This window comes from Chiloscyllium plagiosum, chromosome 6 (assembly GCF_004010195.1).
Source record: "Chiloscyllium plagiosum isolate BGI_BamShark_2017 chromosome 6, ASM401019v2, whole genome shotgun sequence".
In the NCBI taxonomy this organism is placed as follows: Eukaryota; Metazoa; Chordata; class Chondrichthyes; order Orectolobiformes; family Hemiscylliidae; genus Chiloscyllium; species Chiloscyllium plagiosum.
This window is the reverse complement of record NC_057715.1, coordinates 100,589,917-100,613,429: the sequence shown is the minus strand read 5'-3', so window position 1 is coordinate 100,613,429 and position 23,513 is coordinate 100,589,917.

The window sequence follows — 23,513 nt, the reverse complement described above, 5'->3', positions numbered from 1 at the left end:
GGTTTACAAAATTATGAGGGGCATGGATAGGATAAATAGACAAAGTCTTTTCCCTGGGATCGGGGAGTCCAGAACTAGAGGGCATAGGCTTAGGGTGAGAGGGGAAAGATATAAAAGAGACCTAAGGGGAAATGTTTTCATGCAGAGAGTGGTACATGTATGGAGTGAGCTGCCAGAGGATGTGGTGGAGGCTGGTACAATTGCAACATTTAAGAGGCATTTGTTTGGGTATATAAATAGGAAGGGTTTGGAGGGATATGGGATGGGTGCTGGCAGGTGGGACTGGACTGGGTTGGGATATCTGGTCAGTATGGACAGGTTGAACCGAAGGGTCTGTTTCCATGCTGTACATCTCTCTGACTCTATGACTCTATTTCAATGCTTATTGTATTTTCTCCCCCCTGAGAACCTTGGGCCTCTGTAATACTGAATGATCTGTACTATGGAAAGCTCTTCACTCACTAAAAGCCCTTACTCAGCAGGAAATCCATTGCCAGTAATATGATGCCTTTCTAAGTCCATTTGTTGTCACCAGTGAAATGTTTAAAATGGGATCTTGCTGTGCTGTTGTTCCTTATGCCCAAGTAATACTAATCTCCATAACAGCAGCAGCCATTGTAAATGCTTGGAGCTTAGCACCTGGCAGCATGTTAAAGGTGGTTTCAGATAAAGGCACAACTGGTGTCAATGAGAGTCCATATTGTAATCATAATGTAATCAAAGCCTATTCATTTTAGGGGCTTGAAAGCTCTGACTGCGGTGATAATATGCAACGATAACTCAATGGTCATGCAAGACAGCTGTTCACTTTTTGAAGATATTTGGTTTAAAGGCACAGGGTGCAGTTAAGTGCTACATATCTTTGGGATGAGAACTGAGAGGCACGAGAAAGAGCTTGTTCCATTTGAAGCAGCATTATAATGATGACTGAAGATCAGCTGTGTCATGACCTTTTGGATTGCATTTTAAATTTTAATTTTTTGGTTACCTTTCTCACACCATGGTAATAAATGCAAAGAGATCCTCACAAGGCATTGTCTGTCCTCATCCACAAATAGTTACTTTTATCAATCTCCACACTCTATCTCCTTCCAAGAAGTGAGAATAAGACTTCACAGGCCAGCCTCAGATCAGGAACCATATAGTCAGAGATTAACTCATTCTTTGCCAGCAATCCAAAACATTGGAGGTAATTATTTTGCTTGTCTCCATTTTTTTAACACAGCGTGTCAACCCAAGACACTCAGTTTCATTGTTTATCATATCTTCCCTTAACTTTTTTTCAGAACTGGTGGTCATTGGTGCCTTTTCTTTTATTCCATTAAATTCATCAAAAACGACAACAAAAATGAGGAACCATGTGTATAAGTTCTGCATGTAACACACACACTCTCCTACAGACACACACTCACACAGACCCTCTCCCATATGCTCACACATACACTCCCACACTCCCACACGCACCCTTCTCACAGACTTATATCCCTTTACACTCATACGCACATTCTCTCACAGACACTCATAACTGTGCCAACACCGCTCCCCCCCCCCACCCCCACCACCATATACACACACCCACCTGTACACATACACATATAAGTTTGTGGGGTGAATTTGTACTTGCAGAATTACATTTTACTTTGCTTAAAACTGCATGAATCCATGTAAGATTCTGTAAATCCGTTTTTTTAGATTGGAATCAGTCTGACCATTGGGGCACAGACAGTCTCAGACAGAGCAGCACAGATCTTCAATGCATTATCTGGGCCTACATGACACCAGTTGTTAAAGTTCACTTGAGAATGTAACTTTTAAAAAAGTTTTGCGATTTACACATGAAAGAACTGAAACCAACGTGGTCATTCTAAAAGATGAGAGACTTAAACTATTCAGGTCTTTTTCAATATATAATTTCAATTACATTACACTGTAAACTTTTGCTATAAATTCTATGTCTTCCAATCTTATTCTCCACAACCACCTGATGAAGGAGCAGCGCTCCGAGAGCTAGCGCTTCCAAATAAACCTGTTGGAATATAACCTGGTGTTGTGTGATTTTTAACTTTGTCCACCCCAGTCCAATACCAGCATCTCCAAATCATGTAAAGAATTAATTAATACTTTAGTGCGATCCATTTATTTGAGTTTACATGCTGCAGGCACAAGTACATGAGTTGGGAGGTCATGTTGTGGCTGTACAGGCCCCATTTGGAGTACTGTGTCCAGTTTTGGTCCCCACACCTCAGGAAGGACATACTGGCACTGGAACGTGTCCAGCGGAGATTCACACGTATGATCCCTGGAATGACAGGTCTAACATATGAGGAACGGCTGAGGATACTGGGATTGTATTCGTTGGAGTTTAGAAGATTAAGGGGAGACTTAATAGAGACGTACAAAATAATACATGGCTTGGAAAAGGTGGATGCGAGGAAATTGTTTCAGTTAAACGAGGAGACTAGGACCCGTGGACACAGCCTTAGAATTAGAGGGGGTCATTTCAGAACAGAAATGCGGAGACATTTCTTCAGCCAGAGAGTGGTGGGCCTGTGGAATTCATTGCCACGGAGTGCAGTGGAAGTCGGGACGCTAAATGTCTTCAAGGCTGAGATTGATAGATTCTTGTTGTCTCAAGGAATTAAGGGCTACGGGGAGAACGCTGGTAAATGGAGCTGAAATGCGCATCAGCCATGATTGAATGGCGGAGTGGACTCAATGGGCCGAATGGCCTTACTTCCACTCCTATGTCTTATGGTCTTATGGTCTTATTGGTTAGGCCACTGGTGGAATATTGTGTGCAATTCTGGTCTCCTTCCTATCGGAAGGATGCTGTGAAACTTGAAAGGTTTCAGAAAAGATTTAAAAGGCTGTTGCGAGGGTTGGAGGATTTGAGCTATTGAGAGAGATTGAATAGGCTGGGGCTGTTTTCCCTGGAGCGTTGGAGGCTGAGGGGTGACCTTATAGAGGTTTATAAAATTATGAGGGGCATGGATAGGATAAATAGACAAAGTCTCTTCCCTGGAGAGGGAGAGTCCAGAACTAGAGGGCATAGGTTTAGGTTGAGAGGGGGAAGATATAAAGAGACCTGAGGGCCAACATTTTCATGCAGAGGGTGGTATGTGTATGAACTGAGGTGCCAGAGGAACTGGTGGAGGCTAGTACGATTGCAATATTTAAAAGGCAACTTGATGGACATATGAATAGGAAAGGTTTGGAGGGATTTGGACAGTGTGCTGGCAGGTGGTTCTAGATTGGGTTGGGATATCTTGTCAGCATTGCTGAATTGGACCAAAGGGTCTGTTTCAGTCTGTACTTCGCTATGACTCTATGACTCGAAGTGGGTGATTGGTAGAGGTGTTGCTATGGCGAATGCGCCAGGGAACAGTTAACAGCCGAGCTTTGGGATTTGGTATTCTTGCCATTCTGTCCTGATGAGAGCAATGTCAAATTTTCAATAGCATGTCTCTGTTTTTCGCCAGATCTATATATTTAAGAGATCCTTTATATCGATCCTCCACCATTTGATGTGTGTTTAAGGGAATGATAAGTCCAGGGCCAAATTAAAGATAGTAACCATAAGGGTAGAAACATTTTCAATTCTATTGATTTCCACGTTTAGTTAATTATGTAACAGAATTGATTAAGTATCTTGAGTATATGTCATTAAACTACTGCCTGTTCATACAGAAAATCTAAGCACAATCCTTCAATGCTGAGCCTATAAAAAACAGGGAAATGAGTCACATTCACAGTGGTCTGAAGCTCCAACTCAGCATAGACAGGACCCCTTCATCGGACTTTCTTTTTAATTAATAGTTTAGTGCGATCCATTCGTTTGAGTTTACAAGCTATAGTCACAACAATTCCTTGAAGTGAGTGTTCACTCCCACATCACCTGAGACTGACTACATGCATCGTTGAAAGGTTGTGCTTGTTAACCTGACAGTTAGTGCATTTTAATTCCATTACCTTGTGCAATTCATTAAAATGTCAACCAGAGATAATCAGTTATGAAATCTTGAAACATATAATAAAGGAATGATTCAGAGCAGTGCTTCCCAAAGTAGAGGTCACAACCACGAGTAAAGTTGTAAGCTAAACTTTTGGGGTCATAAGCTCTGAAGCAATAATGATCCCTGTGGTATAGCGAGAACTGCTTTAATTTTAAAAGGCTCCTGATCTCAGTTCTCACTAAGACAGATCTCCTGCCTCAAAATAAGGTTACAATGGGAAAGGCTTTGGGAAGGCCTGGTCTGGAACATACAACTAAAGGCCTCTCAAGGTGAGTTGTGATGAGTTTCCTCTCATTCTCTTCAGCTTCAAATTATTTTAACACAAACTGTGTTGATAACGGTTTATTGGAAATCTCGGTAATTAGTGGGACCAACAGTTTAGCACCTTAGCCAATGAGACTTAAGGCTCCTGAGAGGTAAAAGACATCAAATAAAGTTCGTAGAAACAGGGTCAGTTAAAGTGAAACCTGGGTTAGGAAGTGAAAAGGATAACTTGCCTTAAGAATGAGAAAAATGAGGCAGAAAGAGAAAATAATAAAATTTAAAATTATTTAAAACATTCAAGCATCAAAACATTATCTGCAAGAGTCAAGCATCAATGTTTCAATTGCTCACTGACTGTGTTTTCAAGTGAGTCTCCAAACAGTGGAGGTAAGGTTTCAAACAGCATTTAACAGAAATTAAAGATAGGGGTGTTACAGTAAACATGGATGACTTGCACTTACAAAGAGTAGGAAATCTAGATGTTCACTCAGCACTCCTGGAATATGAACAAGGTGTGATCTTTAGACCAGAACATTGAAAGGCCAACTACAGAATAGGCTAAAAACACAAAGAACTGCAGATGCTGTAAATCAGAAATGAGAACCGAAATTGCTGGAAAAGCTCAGCAGGTCTAGCAAGATATGTGCAGAGAAATCAGAGTTAATGTTTCGGGTCGCGTGATCCTTCCTCTGAAGGGTTAACTCTGATATCTCTCCACAGATCTTGCTGAACTTTCCCAGCAATTTCCATTTTTGTTCAAGAATAGGCTATCCTGGGCTTGAAATTGTGCAATTGGAGGGTTTAGCAATAAAGTTACATGGTGAGATCTTTTGTGGAAATCGATCTTAACAACATACAATACGTCATTGGGATAGACAATGAAATAGTCTAGTTTGAAGCTAGGGCCCTAAATCTAACCAAAAGCAATTGCAAAGGTATGAGATGTGAGTTGGCTGCCAAAATTCTGGTTACTGCGTTAAAAGGCATGACAGTGAAGAAGCAATAGCCAATATTTACGGAACAAATGCACCCATTGCAATAGTTATACATTTATTTCTGGTCTCAAATTACAATAAAAAGAATGGTCAACCATGGCTCATAAAATAAATTTAGTCTAATATTAGATCCTTAAAGCATTTCTAATGACTCAAAACTAAAAGGAATTCTGGGTAGTTAGTTGGAACTTAAGAGGTTTCAAGTTGATTTAGACAAATTGTATGAATATGCAACCATACAACAGGTGCAGTATGATGTAAATAAATGTGAAGTGATCCACTTTGCCAGAAAAAGCAGAATGGCAGAGTACTATTTACATGGTGATGGATTCAGAAATGTTGTTCTATAAAGCGACTTGAGAGTCCTTGTAGTTTGATCATTGAAAGCAAGCAAGCAGTTACTGCAGACAGTAAGTAAGACAAAGAGTACATAGGCATCATAGCAAGATGATTTGACTGCAGGGGAAAGAATGTTTTGCTGCAGCTGTACAGGGCCGTGGTGAGACCATACCTGGAGCTTTTGGTCTCCTGTGTAATGGTAGAGCTTTTGTATGAGGAGAAATCATCCTATATTCACTGGAGTTGAGGGGGGGAGCTCATTGAAATGTCTAGAACTTTGGCAGGTTGAACAAACTGGATGCAGGGATAATATTTCCCTTCATTGGAGAGTCTTCAACAAGGGGGCACAGCCTCCATATGCAGCATTGACTGGTCAGGACTGAAATGTGGAGAAACCTTTTCACTGAAAGGGTAAGGAACCTGTGAAATTGTCTACTGCCGAAGGTAGTGAAGGTCAAGTCACTGAATATAGTTAAAAAATAAATAAATAGATTTCTAATCATGAACGGAGAAAAGAGGTATTGAAAGAGCTTGACAGTATAATGCTGGGATAGAGGATCAACCATCATACAAGTTGGTGGAGGAGGTTTGATAGAATGAATGGACTACTCTTGATCCTACTTTTCATGTTTCTAACTTCTTCTACTTCTGCTACTACTACTCCTGTCAGTGCTCTTGCTACGATTGCTGTAATTTGTAGGCAAAAGTGAGGACTGCAGATGCTGGAAACCAGAGTTTAGATTAGAGTGGTGCTGGAAAAGCACAGCAGGTCAGGCAGCATCTGAGGAGCAGGAAAATCAGGATGAAGGGCTTTTGCCCGAAACGTCTATTTTCCTGCTCCTCGGATGCTGCCTTACCTGTTGTGCTTTTCCAGCACCACTCTGCTGTAATTTGTAAACCACCTGGAAAGTTAATTAGTTAACCAGTCTGTCAAGAGCCCAGACTATACCAAATTCTGTGATAGAGTTGTAACGTAGTTGATCTTTAAATGAATTTTCTGATAATTCTCAGTTAGAACTCAGTCTCTGAGCTCAGAATAATAGTAAAATACAGAGAATATATTACAAAATACCAATTTTAACTGCAAGGTACCTATTACAGCCACCTAATTTTAATTTTAGAGTTTAATTTAAGTTAGCAATTTCTTTAGCTGCATGATGAGCTGTCATTTTCACAAGGCTAACAGACCAACACAAATTGGCAATTTTTAGCAATTTACTACTCACAATGTATCTCTTGCTTGCCACAAAAAGGCAATTTCTTTTAACCAACAGAATGGTGTGCACATTAAATTAGCTATTACCTTGTAAGCAGATTCGACTCCATTTTATGTCTGCTGTTAATAAAAAATATTTTCCGGAACAATGACTTTGTTTCCAATTGAAGAGGAGCTCTGACTTTTCGAAGATAGGATGAGGAGAGTATAGATATTTCTGGAGGATTGTCCATTCCTCACAATCTGTTGAACCAGGGGTAGCAGCTCCCAAAATATTTGGCAACTTCTCAGCAAAAAAAATTGAGGAACTTTAAAAACTCTAGCAAATTTCCATGTTTTACTTTTCTTGTTTAACTGCTTATTAATATACAACAAATCCAATTTGATGCAGTTTGCTTTTTTTTTTAAAAGCAAACAAAACTAATGCTTTGATTCATATTAATGTGACAAACAGACATTTTCAGTAGTTCTTGCATCAACTTTAGTTATAAGTATACCTCCTTGCATGTGAGCTGTCAGCATTTAAATTTGCTGATTAATAGTTCAGCTAATCTCTTACAAATTCAAACACCCTCTTCTATTTCCTATTGATCTGGAAGAAGCAAAATTACTATTTAAAGAGCTCATTCTGGAGCCTTTAGTGCAGCATTCTCAAGTGCCATTGAATAGATACAAAATGAAGCAATCTCTTCTGCAAAAAATTTGCTCACAATACTTAACCCTTCTTGATGTCTTTAATGATTGGTCTTGAGTTGGCTTTACGTGAATTTGACTTCCATTTTGCTGATAAGACCACATTTGGTGTACCGCATACAGTTCTGATTGCCCCACTATAGAAAAGATATCATTAAACCAAAAAGACTGCAGAGAAGTTTTACTGGGATGCTACCTGTTATCCCCTCCAGATTAATCTCAAAATTCCAAAACCTAGGAATCGGCTCCACCCTCTGCAACTGGATCCTCAGCTTCCTGACCGACAGATCGCAATCAGTGAAGATAGACAACATCTCCTCCATGATAACACTTAACACTAAGGATGCATCCTCAGCCACTGATTGTACTCCCTGTACACCCACAACTGTACAGCCAGATTCCTAATGAGTACCATCTACCCATTTGCTGATGGCACCTGTGTCATAGAAAGGATACCAAACAACGAGGAGTCAGAATGCAGAACGGAGACAGAGGGCTTGGTGATGGGGTGCAATGAGAACAGCCTCTCTCTCAACGTCAGCAAAAGTAAAGAACTGATCTTTGAGGAGAAAGTGAGGTCTGCAGATGCTGGAGATCAGAGCTGGAAATGTGTTGCTGGAAAAGCGCAGCAGGTCAGGCAGCATCCAGGGAACAGGAGAATCGACGTTTCGGGCATAAGCCCTTCTTCAGGAATGAGGAAAGTTTGTCCAGCAGACTTGCGGAGCGTTTCAGAGAACACCTCTGGGAGGCTCCTTGCGGAGTGTTTCAGAGAACACCTCTGGGACACCCGGACCAACCAACCCAACCACCCTGTGGCTCAACATTTCAATTCCCCCTCCCACTCCACCAAGGATATGCAGGTCTTTGGACTCCTCCATCGTCAGACCACAACAAAACGACGGTTGGAGGAAGAACGCCTCATCTACCTCTTTCCACCTATCACATTTCCGACGCCCCTCCCCCAAGTCCCTCCTCCCTACCTTTTATCTTAGCCTGCTGGACAAACTTTCCTCATTCCTGAAGAAGGGCTTATGCCTGAAACGTCGATTCTCCTGTTCCCTGGATGCTGCCTGACCTGCTGCGCTTTTCCAGCAACACATTTCCAGCTCTAAAGAACTGATCACTGACTTCAGAAAGAAATGAGGAGAACACACTCCCCATCTACATCAATGGAGTAGTGATTGAGAGGGTTGAGAGTGACAATAACCCAGATGCAAAGGTCAAGAAAGCACAACAACATCTCTTTTTCCTCAGGGAAGGGTCAGGAAATTCAGCATGTCCATAAGGGCCGTCACCAACTTCTACAGATGCACCATTTAAAGCGTACTGTCTGGGTACAAAAGGGCCTGGTATGGCAACAGGACTGTAAGAAACTACAGAAGGTTGTGTGCACAGCCCAGACCATCACAGAAGCCAACTTTCCCATCCATGCACTCCATGTACATTTCTTGTAGTCATGAAAAAGCTGCCAACATCATCAAAGACCCCCTCCCACCCTAGTAATGCTCTCCTACAACCTCTTGTGCCAGGCAGGAGATACAAAAGCTTGAACACACACACACACACACAAGCAGATTCAAGAACAGCTTCTTCCCTGCTATAATTAGACTAATGAATGGACTCTCTAACTTCAAATGACATTGATCTTGTTAATGTTGATCTTGCCTCACGCACATCCTGTGTAATTAACCTATATCCATCAGTCTGTCCAATGTTTTCACTCGATGATATGTTTGTCCTTGCTTACCATGATCTGCCTATATTGCTCACAAACAAAGCTTTTCACTGTACTTAGCTACACATGGCAATAAATCAAACCAATCAATCACTTGGACCAAATGTTTTAAGTCATAAGGAGAGGCTGGATAGGCTGGGACTTTTTCCTGTTAATGTAGGAGACTGAGGGGTGACCTTATTGAGGTCTATAAAATCATGAGAGGCATAGATAACGTAAATAACCCAACAGATTTTCCCCATGATAGGGGAGTATCAAACTAAGGGGCATTGGTTTAATGTGTAGGAGAGAGATACAAAATATTCCAGAGGGGCAATTTGTTCACTCAGAGGGTGGTGAGTGTCTCGCAGGGGCTGCCAGAGGTAGTGGTGGAGGTGTGTACAATTTCATCATTTAAGAAATAATAGACAGGTATATGGATGGGCTGGGTATGGAGGGATATGGACCAAACACAGGCAAATGGGACTAGATTAATTGTGAAACTGGGTGGCATGGACAAGTTGGGCTATAGGGCCTGTTTCCATGCTGTAACCCTCTATGACTTAATGATTCTACATATGAAAATGGAAGACTTGCGTTTGTATTAGCATCTTTTGCAACCTTAGGACATCCTGAAATATTTTACAGCCAGTTAAGTACTTTTTGGTGGACAATTATTGCTCTCATGTTAAAAAAAAGTCATTTCAGTATATGCAGAGCAAAGGTCCTACCTTAATATGTAGACATTACATTTGGAGGTGTCACTGGACTGATAAATATTAGAAAGAGCAGAACTGCCCTTTTCTTCAAAACAATGCAAGAAGATTTTTGATACTCACCTGAAAAGGCAGTCCTGCAGTTCCTCTGGCTGTACAACCTCAAGACACTACATGCATGAGAATATCTGACTGTACATAACTTTTGCAATCCAACAGTTTACAGGAGCCAGCAGTTGAAAGTGAACTGATCACTGTCTGTTTTAAAAACCCAGAAGCAACCCACCAGCTATATTTGAACCGACGAGCTAGGGTTCTGTTTAGCTATTTGGGACACGTACAGTTGTTTTGCATGGTTTCTCTTATGCATGTGGCTAATGCTGCATCAAAACCTGTTCCACCAACAGGAATCTTTGGTTACTGCAGAGTATAATTACTCCAACCCATTTACAAAGGATAATACACAGACATTAAGGATTAAGCAGGAATTTGAAGTTAGATAACCCACAGAAAAGAATCAGGAAGAAACAAATTGGATTGTATTTTTTATTTATTTTGTAGATACAGACACTACATGCACAGACATTAACAGAACATTTTGTAGGACCTGTATTTTTCTTCCCCAAATGAATTTAAACTTTAATTCATTTTCTATTCATTCAGATTCCAGAATAGGTTAGTGGAATAAAAACCTGTTGTAACTCTTAGTCTAACTATTCATTTAGATAATGTGACGGTGAATGAAGTGGGATATAGTGCTAAGTCAGATGGTGAGTCACTTGGAAGAGAACTTGAATGTGGTGTTCCCAAAAATCTGTTGCCTTTGGTTTTGTAGATAGAAGAGATTTCATGAATTTGGAAGATTTTGATGAAATTATCTTGGCGAGTTGCTGAAGTGCATCTTGTGGATTGTATGTATTGCTGCTACTGTGCATTGATGGTGAAGGGAATGAATGGAGAAGGGTATGGTTCAGGTGCCAGTCAAATGGCCTGCTTTGTCCTGGATGGTACAGAACTGCTTGCGTGTTTTTGGAGCTGCACCCATCCAGGTAAGTGGAGAGTATTCCATTGTACTGCTCACATGTGCCTTATAGATGATGAACAAGCAATTTGATGACCAGAGGTGAGATATTTGCCAAAGAATTCTGAGCCTCTAGCCTGCTTCTGTAGCCAAAGTATTTGTCTGACTGGTCAAGTTCAGTTTATAGTCAGTGGTAACCCCCAGAATATTGACAGTTGGGGATTCAGCAATGATAATATCTTTGAATGTCAAAATATTATCTTGCTAAGTTTTGGACAATAGACTCGATGAATTTAAAATTATGAAACAATTTATTAATTTAGAACCATTTATCAACTCTGAATTATAAAATAAAACACAATTTCCAATTACTTCTGCTATCAGTTAAACTATTCTAGCTTCATCTAATTAGCATAAATTATTTTCTCAGATAACGTACCTCAATTTGCCTGGTCAAGCGCAAAGTTGATTAATTAACCAGGGCAATGATACAAGTGACCTCATTCGTGGCCTCAATTTCTGTAGTTTGAATGTAGTATGCAGAAATCTATTAAACAAAGAAACACTCGGAACTTGACTAAACCACTCTTCCATTCATGCCTGCCCTGCCATTCAAATAGATCACTTCAGGTCTATAACTGAGGTCCATTTCCTTGCCTTTGCTCCATTTTCCTTGAAACCTTTACAGTGCTTAACACACGATTATCATGTTGACATAATATTGCAAATACATGAGCATTCACGCTACCACAGTGAGAGTCTTGCTCTAAGTGTAAGAGCTAGGAGCAGGAATAGGCCATTCAGCCCCTCAAGCCTGCTTCACCATTAAATACAACCATGCCTGATCTCAGCTTGGTCTCAAATCCACTTTCATGCCTGCTTTTGATAATGCCTTCAACCCATTACTAACTAAAAATCTGTCTATCTCCTCCTTAAATTTATTCAGTGTCCTAGCATCTACCACACATATGAAGTAGCGAATTCCACACATTCATGACCCTTTAAGAGAAGTAATTTCTCCTCATCTCTATTTTAAAATTTCTACCCCTTATCTTAAAACTGTGACCTTTCACTCTAGAAGCAAATCAGAAATTGCTAGCCACTATCCTGATCTTGTAGTCACTGTGTGGCAAGTCTATTTGCGTTTCTGGTCAGTGATAATCCCAAGAATGTTAACAGTGGAAGATTCAGTGATGGTGAGACCATTGAATATCAATGGGTAGTGGTTAGATTGTCTCTTAATGAAGATGGTCATTGTCTGGCATTTATCTGGCACAAATGTTATTTGTCCCTTGTCAAACTAAGCATGGGTACTGTCCAGGTCTTTATGCATTTGAACATAGACTGCTTCAGTATCTGAGGAGTCATGAATGGTGGTGAATATTGTGCAAACATCAATGAACATTCCTACTTCTGACCATATGATGGAGGTAAGGTCACCGATGAAGCAGCTGAAGATGATTGGGCCTAGGACACTATCCTGAGGAACTTCTACACTGATTTCATGGAACTGTGGTGACTGGCCTCCAACAACCACAGCCACCTTACTATGTGCCAGATATGACTCGAACCAGCAGAGAGTTTTTTCCCAATACCCATTGATTCCAGTTTTGCTAGGACTCTGGCATGCCACACCCGGTCAATAGCAGCCTTGATGTCAAGGGTTGTCACTCTCACCTCACTCTGTGTTCCTACCTCTGAACTAGGTGAATTTAGTTTAAGTCCCACCTACTCGAGGGGCATGTTATAATATCCCTGATCAGGTTGATTTAAAAAACCCTAGACCTAAAGTATGCAATATCTCTTCATAAGGCAAGCTTCTCATCTCAGGTTCTATTTCAAGAACTTAACTCAGATAATAGTTCTTTGCTTTCTCTGCAATGAGTATTTTGGTGCATTTTTCTCAGTCAGTCAAGATTGGTCATGAGCAGTTGTTACAGTTTAGTTGGGCTTGACTAAATTCAGGTGCAATATGTTTGGAGAAATGTATTTGTACACTGAGACTTGGCATACTCAAGTGACTCCAATGCAGTTAATTTCTGTATAATTTTGCAGCAACACATTCCTCTTTCCAGTACATTTCAATTGTAAAGTTGTCAGGAATATATTTCAATCATTCAAATGTGTCATTCCAAAGAAACATGAAAATCTTTGGGCTTCCAGACAGATGGTCTGTGCACTCCATTGCCTCTGCTGATTGGGGAAATCAAACGCCTGTGAAGGATTTCCACAAACAGGAGAATAAAGCTTTACCACTACAAGTTGACATGGACATTTCCAGACTAAAGCAGTGGTGAAGTCCAAAGCTTAAATGTATGAAATGGCTATTTGAACACGAATGGGAGAGCGAGCGAGAGGCAGAGTGAGAGTATGTGCGCGTGTGTGTGTGTGAGAGCGCGAGAGAATGAAACACAGTTTCAGGTTAGTCATAGTATCTGACAGATGCCAGGAAGTGCAAGTAAGCTGTGTAGGTTGAGGAATAAAAGACGAGTGCTATTTCGGTTGAAATCTACAAACTTCACTCATTGCACATGATTTGTATATTTTACATTATTGTGGTATGACAAGCTATAGGACGTGGGTGGGCTTCAATAGAAACTCAAATCTTATTATTTGCGTACTTTATGCAAAATAAACCAGATTGTGAGTTTAGAATCAAACCCATCTGATACCAATAAGACGGCGGAAGTATATCTAGATAATAATGTCTATTACGTGCAATATGAATCTTTTAAATCTCATAAATCAGTTTATTTTCTAAATGGTACAATCCTATAAATAGTAAAGGAGCAAAATGCTTGGCAGTCCAGGATTTCGACTCATGACGAATTAGTAGGCAGGGACAAAAAGAAATTAAACAGGCGAAAAGAATGTTGGTTTATATTGCAAGGGATTTTAACAGTGAGGAAATTACATTCAATAGTTTAGAGCCTTAGTCCTATTTCATCTGGGATATTGCAATTGTTTTGGACACCACACGTCAGGAGGAATAGACTGGCCTAAGAGGGATTACAGTGAATATTCAGAAGGTTCATTGGGTTATATTATGAAAGGTTGCAAAACTTAGCTTCCCTTTAGTTGGATAGGGTAAATAGACAAGGTTTTTTCCCTGGGGTGGGGAACAGAATTAGGTTGAGAGGGGGAAAATTTAAAAGGGACCTAAGGGACAACTTTTTCATGCAGAGGGTGGTGCATGTATGGATTGAGCTGCAAGAGGAAGTGGTGGAGGCTGGTACAATTACAGCATTTAAAAGGCATCTGGATGGGTATATGAATGGGAAGGATTTAGAGTCTATTTAGTTGAGCTGTGATCTCACCAAAGTGCTTACATGTTAAACATTGTTAACGATTACAGAGAAAGGAATCAAGAATGAGAAGACGTTACCTCATCAAATTAGACAGAGAAGAGTAGCTCTTTATCACACGAAGGACAGGAATCTTGAACTCCCGCCAAGAATCCATAAAGTGTATTCCTTTCTCTGTAATTGCTAACAATGTTTAACATATGAGCACTTTGGTGAGGTCACAACTCAACTAAATAGACTCTAATTCCTTCCCATCCATAAACCCATCCAGATGCCTTTTATTCTGGATTAATGGATTCTGGATCCGTTTGAGATTTTGAGTCTGAGGTCTCTAGATTTGCGTTAGCTCTGGACATGAAGGAATATAGGGTCAATGGAAATGATGTACAGAAATGCTGTGATCTATCACAGGACACACTTTCAGCCTTAATGGGCTGTTCCTGTTCCTAATTCCTTACTCAGGTAATTAATTGATTGTTGTTTCATTTGGTATCAGGCAGAAACTATGCAAGCACTATCTATTTCAGGAAGTGTCCACATGGTCTATCGGATGTGTGTTCAATGTTACTTCTAAGAGGTGTCGCTACACAGCCACTGGGAAATTACACACACGTCAATCAAAAGGCATATGCATGGTTTCCAACTCCAAGGGGTGCTCCCCAGAACATAAAAGATGCTAAGTCCATTTACAGGAGTGATTGATGTTGAAAGAGAACATCATGTATCTCTAGCAGCATCTGAAAGAGTTAATACTGAGGAAAAGTGTCGTGAAATTTGAAAGGGTTCAGATAAGGTTCACAAGGATGATGCCAGGGTTGGAAGATTTGAGCTAGGGGGTGAGGTTGAATTGGCTGGGGCTGTTTTCCTTGGAGTGTCGAAGGCGGAGGGGTGACCTTATAGAGGTTTGTAAAATCATGAGGGGCATGGATAGGGTAAATAGACAAGATCTTTTCCCTGGGGTGGGAGGTTTACAAAATTATGAGGGGCATGGATAGGGTAAATAGGCAATGTCTTTTTCCCAGGGTGGCTGAGTCCAAAACTAGAGGGCTTAAGTTATAGAGGTTTGTAAAATCATGAGGGGCATGGATAGGGTAAATAGACAAGATCTTTTCCCTGGGGTGGGAGAGTGCAGAGCTAAACGGCATAGATTTAGGGTGAGAGGAGGAAAATTTAAAAGGGACCTAAGGGGTAACGTTTTCACGCAGAGGGTAGTGCACATATGGAATAGCTACCAGAGGAAGTGGCGGAGGCTGGTACAATTACAGCATTTAAATTACATCTGGATAGGTATTTGGGTGGGAAGGATTTCAAGGGATATAGGGAAAATGCGGCAAATGGGACTAGATTGATTTAGGATATCTGGTCAGCATGAACAATTTGGACTGAAGGGTCTGTTTCTGTGCTGTACAGCTGTATGAATTTATGACTCTCTGACTGTACTAAGCACAACCAAGTATGGTGATGGACTCTTGTGGGAAAATCATTTTGGATCTAAAAAGAATAAGACCAAACATTGAGGTCTCCCTTGCAGGCTGAGCAACAATGTGTGTCATTTAAATGTAACTTATACATTGTTGCTATAGACTACATCTTGTTTAAGACAACGGCCTCTTCTGATTGGATTACCAAGTTGTTTCCCTCTAGCACACTAACCCAACCAGGCCCTATAGATGCCTACAATGAAAGATGATGGTGGCTGAAAATCTATCAGATGTATCTTACACCATGATAAGCTGTGATGAAGGTCCATCATGCAACATGGTGCAGCAGTATCCCAACTTTGTCCTACAATTAGATAGCAAGCAGCGAAGTTCTAAATAACTCCCTGACTCCGTTTTTAAGATTTCATCATCTTAGGACATCCATTAAGGAGTTGGAATTTATTTACAGACCCATGTAGAGCTGGATTAATTAGCTGAAGTTGTTAAGAAGGCTGTTCATGCAGATAGGCAGCAGCTAGAAGAGCTGAACATTTGAGAACCCTACAGAATGGAAAGACTTTAAAAGCCAGAATGTACAGTCAATGGTAAAATCCATTCAAACCTGGCAAGATGTAAGCTGCAGTGGGTGAACTTGAAACTCCCTGGGGTTGGGTTAAAAATCGCACAACATCAGGTCATAGTCCAACAGGTTTATTTGGAAGTACTGGCTTTCGAGCACTGCTCTCTCATCAGGTGGTTGTGGAATATAAGATCATGAGGGTTGAATATTGGTTCCTCCAAAGCTGTATTATGAGATTGTGGCCAGTGAGAGTTAATCTGACTCAGAGTTCAGCCAGTGAGTGAACAGATGGTGAAGGGCCTGTGGATTATGCTTACAATCCATAATGGGCAGGAGAAAAACTGGCACAGTTTATAGGCCAGGAAAGCTGTAGGCAAGGAAAGTACTTACTGCAGGTATGAAGCATAGCCAACATATTGGGTGGACAGTGCACATCATGGGTACATTCGGGGAAACAAGGGTCATGAAGCAATCTAAAACAGAAGCACAGAATTAAAACAATAAAGGAGCAATTTAGAAGTCTACGCAGACAAAGCCTAATGGAAGAATAATGTTTAAAAACTATTGAGGCTGCAGAAAAGTTGGGAGATTCATCACATAAAACCATGACAAAGCTGGAAAGAACTTATCCAACCACACGCAATGGGACACATTCAAGAAAAGAAAACTAAAGCAGTAGAGAATATTTATGTTTCATCATCTCAGGAAATCTGTTAAAGAATTGGGATTTATCTGTAGACCCATATAGAGCGGGCTTAATTAAATTAATTTATTAAGGGATGGAAGTCGTTATTAGAGCTGGAAACAGCAGGTTCATTTGATACCACTATGAAAAGAGTGGAAATCATTAATTAAAACCGTATGCAACTGGATTCATCTGGTAAAACTGCTAAGAGTGAGATTTGTGGGATTCATCTTGAGGAGATGTGAAATAGGACTTAGACAAAGCAGGAATCCTCTACTTTATTTGCAGAAGGTGATGTTGTATGAAAACATAAGGATCTAAAAACGTTACAGCTAACAAGTGTATCAAGCACCATTAATATCATGTCATGTGGACTCAGCCAATATGACAGAGTTGTTGAATTTTGAACTAGTGACAGATGGGCTTTCTCTCTGCCTAAAAGGGTTTAATGATTAACTTGTACTTATTTATTGTGGTATATTAACCTGTAAGTGTAGCCGTGGTGATTTACTTTAATATTAATTTAAAATATTAAAGACTTCTCAGGGAGTAATAAGGATCTGTTTACATTGGAAGTGTTTATGAATAATTTAAACAATGTAATGAATTAAACCTTCAGATATAAGACTCTGGAATTGATTTGGGGAAATTTGGAGAAAATTTGAAAAAGAAAAGTGTTTATGTTAAGGTTTTGTAGAAATCTTCCTGAATCTGGATACATAAAACAATTGTTAAGGATAAGAGATGTACTGATGCACATTTTAAAAAAAACTTCCAAAACCTCAGTGCAAGGAATTTAAAGGTTCCAGGCCAGAATTGTTTGGCTAAATTATTTGAAGCTGGGAAAGTCTAAGCTCAGTTATTTGAAAGATCCAGGAAAAGGCAATCAAGTTTTCAAGATGGGTCATTGAAGCCAAGTTTAAATTAAGTCTTATAGATGTGAAATAGAGGGAAACATTTCTGATGTTAATAGTGTAAAATAATTCTGGAATTATTGATATTTTATCCTGTGTTTCAACATCTTTAAACATGCAGCATATTTAAACAGTTTGGTTTATTCTATCCTATGTTCATAAGGAAGAGGTATTGGAATTATTACAGAATGTGAAGATAGACAAGTCCCCTGGGCCAGATGGGATTTATCCTAGGATCCTCTGGAAAGCAAGGGAAGAGATTGTGTTTAAATCATCATTGTCTGCAGGAATAGTGCCTGAGGACTGGAGGATAGCAAATGTGGTTCCCCTGTTCAAAAAGCGTAGTAGAGATAATGCTGGTAATTACAGACCAGTGAGTCTCACTTTAGTTGTTGGTAAAGTATTGGAAAAGGTTATAAAAGATTGGATTTATAACCATCTAGAAAAGAATAATTTGATCAGGGAAAGTCAGCACGGTTTTGTGAAGCGTAGGTCATGCCTAACGAATCTTATTGAGTTTTTTGACAAAGTGACCAAACAGGTAGATGAGAGTAAATCGGTTGATGTGGTGTATATGGATTTCAGCGTTCGATAAGGTTCCCCACAGTAGGCTATTATACAAAATGTGGAGGAATGGGATTGTGGGAGACATAGCAGTTTGGATAAGTAATTGGCTTACTGAAAGAATACAGAGGGTTTTAGTTGATGGAACATGTTCATCTTGGTGTCCAGTTACTAGAGGTATACCACAAGGGTCAGTGTTATAAATGACCTGGATGAGGGCATAGAAGGGTAGGTTAGCAAATTTGCGGACGATACTAAGGTAGGTGGAGTTGTGGATAGTGATGAAGGATGTAGTAGGTTGCAGAGAGACATAGATAGGCTGCAGAGCTGGGCTGAGAAGTGGCAAATGGAATTTAATGTGGACAAGTGTGAGGTGATACACTTTGGATGGAGTAATCGGAATGCAGAATACTGGGCTAATGGTCGGATTCTAGGGAGTGTGGATGAGCAGAGGGACCTTGGTGTCCATGTACACAGATCCCTGAAAGTTGCCACCCAGATTGACAGGGTTGTTAAGAAGGCATACAGTATTTGGCCTTTATTAATAGAGGGATTGAGTTCTGGAACCAGGAGCTTATGCTGCAGCTGTACAAAGCTCTGGTGCAGCCACACTTGGAGTATTGTGTACAGTTCTCGTCACCACATTATAAGAAGGATGTGGAAGCTTTGGAGAGGGTGCAGAGGAGATTTACTAGGATGTTGCCTTGTATGGAAGGAATATCTTACGAGGAAAGGCTGAGGGCCTTGAGGCTGTTCTCGTTAGAGAGAAGAAGGTTGAGAGGTGACTTAATAGAGACGTACAAGATAATCAGAGGGTTAGATAGGGTGGACACGGAGACCCTTTTTCCAAGCATGGGGAAGGCAAACACGAGGGGACACAGCTTTAAAGTGAGGGGAGATGGGTATAAGACAGATGTCAGAAGTAGTTTCTTTACTCAGAGAGTAGTAAGGATATGGAATGCATTGCCTGCAATGGTAGTAGATTCACCAAGTTTACGTTCATTTAAGTCTTCATTGGACAGGCAAATGGATGTAAATGGAATAGTGTAGATGGATGGATTTCAGATTAATAAGACAGGGCGGCGCAACATTGAGGGCCGAAGGGCCTGTACTGCGCTGTAATGTTCTATGTTCTATGTGTGATAAACGTTTGTTTTATTGTAAACCTGAACCTGCAGCATTGCAGTTAGTGTTTCAGTGAAAGACCACCTTGTTAAAACCAAGAAATATTTAAAAATACGATGTATCAAGATCCATTTTATCCATTAGTAAGATCAGCTGGAATCATAACAATTGTTGGCTCTGGGTAGGATTTTTGAATTCATTGGATTTCAGAAAGACCTGTGTATTTCTTTGTAAAATAAAGGGTATGTGGTAGATATGAAGCAGTTGCATTGTGGTGATGTCTATTGAAAAGAATTGCAAGATGGCTTTGAATATTTCTAAGCATTTCTGGAAGTGAAATATTTAGTAATGGATTATTTAACATGTTTGACTATAGCTAAACTGAGAGTGTGTGGCAGATTCAATTAAGGTATTTGGAAGAGCAGTGGATAATTATTTATGATCACAGCTGATGTTACCACAAGGCATGATAGATCCCAAAATGAAATATGGCTTGATAGATAATTTTAATTATTTTATTAACATGGTGGTCTTTCACTGTAAAGTTAGCATGCCCGACAGCAGATTTGGTTTTAACGGAAGTGTATTATGCAAAAGAAATAAAAGTGAATAAAACAGTACACTCAACATGAGAGACTGTGCTTCTGAATCTGTTTCAGAGAGCTTACAAATGCCACTTGAGCTCATTAATGAAGCTTCTCATGATGTTAGTCAGAGTGCAATGATTCAGGTACAAGCAGCCATATCAGCAATTGAGATCATGTCAAACAAGAAGCATATCTCAAGTAATGTAACTGAGGGAATAAAGTTTATATATATAAAAGGAGTTAAGGAAAACATGAAATGGAAAAGGGGCAAAGAGAAAAATAGAAAAAGAAGGGTCATGAGGAGTAAAAGAAAATAGGAAGTAATGGAAAGCAAGATGGAATTGTTTTCAAAGCCTGAACTCCAAAGTGATAGGGAAGTTAGAGACCGTGAGTTAGCTAAAATAAAAGGATTAAAGAAGGATAGCAGTTTGGATTCCAATTCAAATGAGAGATTTGGTTGAAGCAGGGATCTATGCTTAGTGCCTAAATCGACTGAGGAAGGAATTTCAAGGAGGTTTTACCTCATTTGAGAAGGTAACTGGATAGGTGAGGTAGCCAAAAAAAATTGAACTTTAATGTTTCAGGTTGCTTTAACAGGTACAGCTGTGACTGTTCACCAGTTTGTCCAAAGAACAATCTGCAGAGTACAAAACTGTCCAAGAGGTAATATTCAATGCTAATGAACTTGCCCCTGGAGCTCATCGATTAATATTTAGGATTACAAGAAAGAAATCTAATCAAACATTTGTAGAGACAAAGAAATGTAATGTGATCACTGGTATAGATCAAGCTCAACATAAGTTTTGAGAATGTACAGGAAGTTATGATCATGGAATAATTCAGAAATATTGTTCCTGCAACTTAAAGAAAACTTCTTTTCAATGAGCACCAAGGTATTCCGGATCACAGAAGCAACAATTTTAGCAGACACCTACAATATCTCACACAGATAATAAGGAAATGGCCACAGGGAAATCCACAAGGAAGTTGAGAAACATAAGATCTGTAGATGCAAGGGGGAATTATTTTGGAGAATAGGCAAAAAAAAAATTAGAAAGGAGTAAGGTTGGAAACAAAAAATGATATAAAGAAGGTAACATGCTTTCATTGTAATAAAAGTGTGCATACCAAAGTCAGTTGCTGGAACTTAAATGGGAGACCAATTACATTAGTAAGAATTTCTAAGGTAACTTCAGAAAAGAGAACAGGAAAAGTAGAACCAAAACTGTAGCACCAATACAAAAAGATCATGTTTCTTTCAAACGTAGTAAGACGGGAGACTTTGTTCAGGACAGAGATAAGATTTATTTTTCAAGTCTTGTCAAGAACAATCTCGAGGTTCTGAGTACTGTATTCTAAAATGAGAGGAATTTCCTTCTGTTCCAATTCAAGGAGATAAATTAATAAAGATATTGATAGACACTGGAGCAAGTCAGTCACTAATGTTTGCCAAAAATACTATTTGTCTTCCAAGGCATTAAATGAAGAAGAAAATATTGTTTGGAGCTGTGCATGGACTTTATGAACCATTCTTATTATAGAGTTCACTAAAGGTAACTTAGCAAAAAGAGAAGTTTAATGGGAGTAGTGAAACAAATTCCAGTTGAATAAATTGACTTTATTCTGATTGAATCAAGAATATTGGAATCACCAACTGCGGGAGAACAACCAATGGAAACTGAAACGTTACAAGATAAATATCTTAAATCATTTCCTGACTGTTGTGACTGGATCTCAGGTATATCGAAGTAGGCAGTACGAAAAGGAGTCTATGAAACAGGAGGATGATTTGGAAATTCAATTATTGGACGCAATTTTTGGAAACATAACTAAAAAGGGTGAAGTCAAAAGAAATTAGGCTAAGATGTAAAGCCCATCTTCTTTAATATCAATCCAACAGTCAAAATTGGAAAAAGCTATACCAAACAATCTACTCAAAGTTTAAATTAGAAACAATATTGTGTTGTTACTTGAAAGACAAAGTAACAATGAGGAAATTGATACCCACTCAAATACCAGCTAATGAGAAATGAGTAGTGATCCATCTGGTGGTAATCCCATCTCAATTCATAACAATATTTTATGGGTCATTCATGAGATTCCAATGGGAGTTACTTAGATATTAGGGGAACAATGTCTAACACATTAAAGCAGTTGCATTAGCCAGGATTACATTAAGTTGTAGTCAGGTTTTGTCAGAGATGCCATACACATCAGATAGTGGGAAAATTCCAACCCTCAATTAAACCCGCATTTTTGCTTCCATTACTAGCTTTTGAAGAACCATTTAGCAGTATCTTAATCAACTGCATAGGACCTCTATCTACAACCAGGATTGGGAACCAGCATCTTTTAACATATTTAACAAGATTTCTTAAAGCAGTGCCTTTAACTAAAAAAGCTGTACCTAGGTACCTTTGTACCTAAGATGGTGCTGTAAATGGCGACATATAACCTTTTCACTAAACTCATTGAGTGTAGGTGACAATAAAGCTAATTCAACTCAATTCGGAAAGATTACTGCAAAAGTTGTAGTGAAAACATGAATTTTGTTTTACCAGATATGGATTATCTAAAGAGTGAGAATCAGATCAAGGCTCAAATGTTTTACGTCAATAGTTTGGGAATAATGCAACTTACATCTTTTGCTTATTATCCACAATCTCAAAGTAAAAGGAGAAATGACATCATAGTTAATGACATCATGAAAACTATGACTAGAATGCTCTAATGGTTGGGATAAGGAAATGCATTTATTACTGTTTGTCTTTACAGGCACACTGAAAAAGTCTATCGGATTTCATTTTTTGAACTAATTCTTGGATTTGAGGGAGAGTCAACTTAATTGATTAAAAAGCAAAACTTAGAAATTCTGCTTCCATGTTCGGTTTTGAATTTCAGAGAGAAATTGAACAAAGGCATGTGAGTTGACTAAAAAGCATTTGAAGGATGCTCAACAAACAATAAAATCTAGAGCAGATATGAAGGCCAAAGACTGAAGTTTAGTTACACATCTAGGGAACTATTGGAATCCCTGAACATTACGTTCACCGAACATTATCCAATTAAAAAAGAAATTCACTGATTTAAACCATTAGAATGGAAAGCACCATGATGCGTCTTTCAGAAAACTGGCAGGGTTATTTCTGAAGGTTTTTACAGAATTATAAACTAATTTGTTGTAATAGGACAGGAAAAACTATTTTGACTGTTCCTGATGTTAATGTGTTTCTTTTAAGACAAGACCACCAGAGAATTAATCCAGAAAGATTAGCTCAAGTGAGAGAAGGGATTACGTTCATAATGGACAATAACATTATTGAACTTAATCACAGTAGCAGAGCACACTTATCATGATGAA